The sequence below is a fragment of the Clarias gariepinus genome, chromosome 21 (genome assembly GCF_024256425.1).
Source record: "Clarias gariepinus isolate MV-2021 ecotype Netherlands chromosome 21, CGAR_prim_01v2, whole genome shotgun sequence".
Classification (NCBI taxonomy): domain Eukaryota; kingdom Metazoa; phylum Chordata; class Actinopteri; order Siluriformes; family Clariidae; genus Clarias; species Clarias gariepinus.
Window position 1 is genome coordinate 22500112 of NC_071120.1, and position 7418 is coordinate 22507529.

Sequence of the window (7418 nt, forward strand, 5' to 3'; positions counted from 1 at the left end):
CCCGCTCGGTCTGCTACCGGAAGTTCTGCCCCCCGGGTGAGTGCTGCTAACCTGTCCGGCTGTGGTTTGGGTCCAAGCAACCTGGCTACCCCGAAGTTACCACGAAGAGTGCCGCTGGACAAGTTCAGCACCGCACCCCATCTACCCAAAATGTCCAACCCCAGAATGCAGTCCTCCTCGACATTCCCCACAACGAACCCGTGGGAATAAGTCCGTCCACCCACCTGGACTCGCACTGTGCGACACGCCCTTACCTTCACGTAGCCCCCAGCAACGGTGCCGATGCTGAAGGCAGGATCAGGCCGTCCGCAAACACGCTTGCTTTGCCCCAGTAATCCAGAGCGCAGCAGCGAAACAGTGGAGCCGGTGTCCACGAGCGCCCGCAGTAAGACGCCATCCAGCACACAGTCGATGTAGAGCCCGGCGGGGCTCCCCAACCGTCCACCCGGCGCTAGTTTAGCGGCTGCTGGTGTACGCTGTCCCTCAGGCCTGAGAACGTTGAAGCGGTAGTCCGGCTGTCCATCAGGCCTGAGAACGCTGCAGTGGTAGTCCGGCGGTCCGTGGCCTTGGCGTCGTCGCGGAATCTCGGAAGCGATGTCGAGGCCTAGCCGCGACGGGTAGCCCTGTCCCCGGCTAGGTTCACCTACCAAGCGCCACTGAGCTGCGGGCGGTCGCTTGGCTCTTTCGCCGTAATGTGCCGCCATTATGGGCTCAGCGCGCTCGACCTCGCGCAGCGCCTCCTTACGATCACCCGCGCCGTCGCCTCGCCGCGAAACGTCGGAGAGCTGCTCGTTGCCTAGCCGCGACGGGTAGCCCTGTCCCCGGCTAGGTTCACGAACAGAGCGCCATCGAGCTGCAGGCGGTCGCTCGGCTCTTCCGCCGTGACGTACCGCCGATATGGGCTCAGCGCGCTCGGCCTCGCGCAGCGGCAGGTCGCTTTGCCGGCTAACAGCGCGCGGAGATGTCTCTTGCTCCGCCGCTTGCGCTGCGCCAGCCTCCGCCCCGAGATCCAGCGCCGGGATTTTCACTTCACCGCTCCGCGTTGGTTGCCGTGGTGTGCTCGCTTTAGCGCCGTCGGGAAAGCGCTTTTTCTTTGCGAGTAGTCGCTCCGCTACTCGGCGGCCCGCTTGGATTTTCAGTAGGTCTTCCGTTGTGCGCTCGAACCCGTTACTCTCCATCCCACTTCTGACACCAATTTAGCGTTTTTACGCCGGGAAGAATGCTGGAGAGACAAGCGAGCTTATTTGCTGCCCAATGCAATGGCTGGGAGTACTTTATTCAGCATACAGCCGGTATGGCATGAGCAGCACCTTCACTCAGGAGCCTACATCTAATTCAGCATCAGCCTGAACTAGAGCACATTTCACACGTTACACCCAACACACACACAACAGGGCCGAAGTCACTAACCCAAACACCTTTCCCCATCATGGTGAACACACCGACATTCCCGCAAAGCATGCTGGTCATCAGCCGCCGCCCCGCCCACGCCACAATATGTTTTGTAAAATCTCAGCTGTACTATAGTTCAGGATTTAAAAAAATAAATATATAATAAGCATAATTCATAAAAAATGTTCAAGCTCTGCAAAAGTGGCTTTCACCACACCAGAGCTTGCATTTTGGCAGTAAAGACTTTTACCAACCCATATGACTTTTTATCCACGATTCCTGCCAGAACCAGACCTGCTGAATCATACTCCTTCCTTTTTCCATTGTACATAGTGAAAAAAGTTCACCGAGGTCTAACACTGCATCCACAGGGCTTCTGCTGCTTAGAAACACTTTGAGTCATTAATCTCAAATTTCCTTAACCTTGCCTTCACTTCATTTCTTAGAATGAAAAAAAAAAAAAACAGGATCTCTTCATTAAGCTCCCGGCTTAAATATGAATTTGAGGGAAAAAAAATCCTTTGCTACTTTGTTACTCCTTGTTGGCAGCATCTCAAAAAAGGACCCTTTGTAAAGCATATCAAAAGGGGAAAAAAAGATGAGAACACAACAGCTTTCTTTTTGTATAGCTCTCATGGGATGCAACACACGCTGTCATCGTATATTCATTTCTTTTACTTTGCAGTTCTGCTGCTTCTGTGTTTGTTTAGTGAGGGGAAAAAAGAGGAAGTGAATCGTATTACAGATGTGACTATGGTACAGTAATAGGGAGTCGACGTTAATGTACTCCTTGAGGCGATTGCTTTAATCCTGAATGCATTTAAATACACAAACGCAAATGTCTATCCCAGGTGACACATGCATCGCTAGTTCTATCTTGCTAGAGTGATACAGGATTACAAATAACACTGCCTGTTTTTCATGATAAGTTATTCCCTACACAGTACCGTCTATCCATATAAATCAAATAGATCTACGTATATCTTTGGAGATTATTAAAAGATTTGCTATAATCTACCTTCAGTTCCCACCACTTTCTGGCCGGTTCACTCCGTCCCGGATGACTAGGAAAAGCCAGCGAAAGGTTGCAGCCTCGTCTGAGAAGTGTCACAATTTATAGCAGGTATAGTCCCTGCTGCATGTTATAATATATAGCCATCTGCTGAAAACCGCAGGAGTTCATTGTGCCAAAACGTCGAACACAGTTTGAACAGAACAAAGAGCTCACATTGGCCAGATCAGAAAAGAATATGCGATAGATTACACAATAAAATCTTTATGAAATGAATGAAATCACCCTTTCAGATCATAACCCCTACTGAGTCAGATGTAAAAAATAAAAAATAGTGTTGCCTCAGAAACTAAACCCAATGACTGTAATGCTTAATAGATTTTTTCTACAAATACACTTTGCAAATTTGTCAGTTACTGTAGCATTTGCGCTCTTGAGTCACAGCTCCAGAGTCCCTGGTTCGATCTTGAATGATGACTTGTTCTACCATATGTTGGGTGTCCATTGGGTTCTCAGGTTCCCCCTCACCTCCTCAAGATATCTGGATATATATATATATATATATATATATATATATATATATATATATATATATATATAGATATATATATATATTGCAATGAATACAAAAACCATTATACTTAAATGTATAATTGTTCTATTGAATCATTATTGAAACATTATGCATGTTTATGAATTATACACACACTTTTACTTTGTTGGTGTGCTTTGATTAATGCCTATAAAGTGCATTTTATTCGAACTACAATAATGTATAAGCATATTGTAAAAAAAAACATAAAGAAATATATTTAATCAAATTCAATATATGACGAAGTATATTATTAAATATAAAATTATATACATTAAGATATATTTTAATATATCCTCAATATATAAAAAGCTGCAATTCCTTGTGTATTGTTCAATATATTGTAATATCTGTATTAATACAATATAATATTCTGTATATTGTGAATTTCTTTTTTAATATGAATCTTTTTTTTTCTCTCTTAATTATTAGTTAGTATCAGTTAGTGTAGCAACATTTATAAAAATCTTTTCAATTTACCGGTAGATCAGAACACTAAATCATTTAATATATTGACAGTTAATTTATAGAGAAATATATTTTCTTCACATAAGGGGTAACAATCCATTAACACTAAATTTAAGTTTTAAGGGATTGTTGGTCAAACCCCCTGGCAAAACAGGGAAGGCAGAATACTGTAGGTTAATGCCGATGAATAAAGAACTAAAAAGGGGCAGTTTAGAAACACATTGTGTTTCAAGTGTTTTAATGAAAAGAGTGCAAGTGATAAAATGCAGGAAGTGCCTGAATATGGATCAATCAGGATCAAGAATCTGGCAAATGCAACCATACATACATGGTTAATGAATATAAATGGTAATATCTTGTATTGAGTTAACTTTACCTAAGAAGGAAGGATATTTTAAAGAATGTGTACAACTCAGTGTTCTCTATGGTACAGGAAGAAAATCCAGTTGGAAATGATTTTATATATATATATATATATATATATATATATATATATATATATATATATATATATATATATAGGGGGGAAAGCGCAAATGAAAATTTATTGCAGAAAACTATCGGTCAGTTATTCAATCTTAAAAAATATGATGTTGCTGCTAATGCAATTACAGTGCGATATAGCACCTAGCATGGTTGCCAAGGCAACATGTTATTACTTTTGCGCTTGCCTCGATGGAGGCCATCGGTTCAGATGGTGGATCTTTTGTGTAAGAGTATGAGAACCTTCACTTCTTGTGAGGCTAAGGCTTGTAAGGATTCACATTTCAGATATTGAGTTGCTGTAAAGGTGTTTCTTTAATGAAGGTTAAAACATTTTATGGAAGGCACACAAAAGTGCTGCCCCCCAAAAATCAGTGTAATCTTAGATGCACACTTACCAGAGCAAGCCGCTTTCAACCAAAGTACTCTCAAGGGCACGAAAACAACAACGCACCCAAACAAATGCAATTCTATTTCATATCCATTACTCCTGTGGACTAGTCATAACAGACAAACTAAACTGGATATATTTGTGTCCCGATGTTGATGGATCTCTCGTTGCACGTGTAAGCCGAAAACGTTTTTTACCAACTTGTTATTTCATGACATCACCCTGGCACAGGACAGGATATTTGCCCTTCAAAATGCCACACTCATAGAGCACCTCTTTAATTTAAGAGTGTTTAGTTTATAAAGCTGAGGTTTGCTTAAAAGGGAAGGAAACTCCTCAATTTTAGCCCAAAAGTATAACACACACAGTCCAGCTGGGTTACAGCCCAAGGCCTGTCCCTGTCACCTCAATAACTGGCAATTTGCACAGATCTCTGTGGCAGCGAAAAAAAAAGAATTAAACCGGATAGATTTCTCTGACTGTGCTCCAGCACACATCATCAAATTCAATTTAAATCAGCTTTCCTTCTTAAAAATCCATATCGTTGTTATATCCATATGCTCAGGTTATAAATGTACATCTGATCATGAAATGAACTGAAAATATTTAAATAACATTGAAACAATTTTTTTATTCCAAGTTACCATAAAGACCTAAAAAAAAAGATGATCTAGTATTTATGTTGAATAGGCCTAATAAACTGCTCGTGTTTTACAGGATAGCTATTAAATATGGAAGTTAGTGTGCATACTATTTAATATTTAGTTTTGTTCTACATCTTCAATAAATATTAGTTTTTTGATCAGTGTCGTGGTGGATCCGGAGAAGATCCCATGACCAATGGGCATGAAGTGGAAATCCCCCCTGGATGAGACTTCAATCTACTATAAACACATGCTGTACGTAACCACCTGGATGCAATTTGGCCCAGCTAATCCAGGAACATGTGTTTGTGATGTAGAGTTAACCAGAGAACCTGGATGAAACCCACATGCAGACATAGGAAAGCATTACAAATTCCGCTGAGCTCAGGACCAAACTGTGGGATCCTTGAGCAATGAGATGCAATACAACACACTGCACTACTGTACTACATGGTTATTCATCAGCTATTGCTATGCATTACACTGAAATCAAGGACAAGCAACAGTACTAGGTCATTTTTTGTGGAGTGAGAAATGGGAGCCTGAACCCACTGAAGGAGTCTTCGAAATTAAAGAAAGTATCTCTGATAAGAACTAAAGTACTGTAACGACTAAGAGCCTATAAATAATACTCAGAAAGCAGAGTAAATGATAGCCTGGCAACAGGAATTAAGGTTGATTGAGCACAGTCGACATTAATGCCTCCGGCTCTCACTTTTTCCTTAGCACTTGTCAGCAGTCTACTTGACCAGATCTACGATTTTCCATCAATAATAAGACCTGACAAACAAACTGCTGAGCTGGTTTACAGGCCACTCCATGGATATATTATACTAAAATCCAAAATAAATATCTGATCTTATGGTGTGAAATTGCTTTGAGGATTTGGAGTCGTTAAACTGTGGAACTTTTCTTTTAATTTAAATGCATTAAGACTTATACCGGTCTCACTGTCATATCTGTTCCTTGTCCTTCATCTATCTTAATATTTTCTCCAAAGCATGAAGAATGACTAAAAGGCTTAAGCTTGCATGATTTGTTCGTGTGTGACTGACGTGCACAGCAGACTCACAATCCCATTGTGGGTCTAAGCTCTAGACGCCTGCAAAGTCCATTACTGAAAAGAGCCAGTGCATTAAAATGCTGAAGGAGTATCATGAGGAATGAATGGGCATGGTGGTCCTCTTGTTTTCGTTTCCACCCGTAACCTCTGATGTGTGTACCACTGGGCAGGATTCAAAACAAAGACCACAGTGTTCCAGACTCAAGGTGTAAGATCAACCAATAAAAGCACACCCCAGCATGTACTTATTCTTGCAAACACTTTTTTTTTTTAAGGGAAAAATGCCATGGAGACATTTTATACACTTCCATGTGGTGCTTGTTGAAAATTAATGTGAGCTTTATGTGCTATCGAGGTTACCAAAATACAACTGTTGTTGATTATGTTAATTCGGAGACTGAGTCAAACTTCCAAACTGCCATAAAAAGTTAACCCGGGGTGCCTCTAATAAGACCGACGTCCGACTCTGACTTAAGAGTCTGAGACACCACTATTCCAAAGCTTCTGCCAGCCTAAGTGTCTTATACAGTATGTTTTAAATAAATAAGCACTCTAGAGCAGAGTCTTTGCTTGAAATTATCATAGTGAGAGATTTCCGTTGTAACCCAGCACTCCAATCAGTGCTTGGACCCCTAGAACACTAGAGCATAATCAAAGAGAAGATGATGCCTTCAACACAGGCTCTATGACATGTCATACAGTTCGGGTGGATAGACGGATAGTCATGTGTCTTCCAAGCGTCCTGTCTCTAATAGCCCAGAGAAAGAGAGAGAGAGAGAGAGAGAGAGAGAGAGAGAGAGAGCAATCATTTTCTCCTCTGCTAAACAGTCACCTGCACAGCAACCGCATTTCTACACACTGAATGGTGAATGGTAGTAAATCACTCAGAAATATCATCCTCTGCTTATACGCTGCCACCGCGCTCTCTGTCCTTCTCTCCATCACTCATGTAGAAGAAATAAGAGGTTGTTGACTGGGTGATTGTCCCCCCACAATCACCCCGGCTGCCTGGGCATCCTTAAGATACATTTATTACAAGAGCCCTCCTCTGGAGGCAGACATATGGCTGCTTATTACATGAGACGGAGATGTGGCCAGCTATTGAAAAACAAAGCTGATGTCCTTCAGAATGTTGTCCAATTCGCTGTAAGCATGTAGACTACAGCAGGCACGTTTAGTATGGTACATATAGGACCAAATAAATGCCTAAAGATGAGACACTGAAAATTGCAAAGAAATATAGTTATGGATGCGATGTTTCATGTTTCAAGAAAAATGGTGTTGGAGTGCTTGTGTCTTTCTGTGTCAAGGGTATATCCACATGGTGAAAAACGATATTATAGCGATTATGCTGTATTTGAAAGAAATTTACT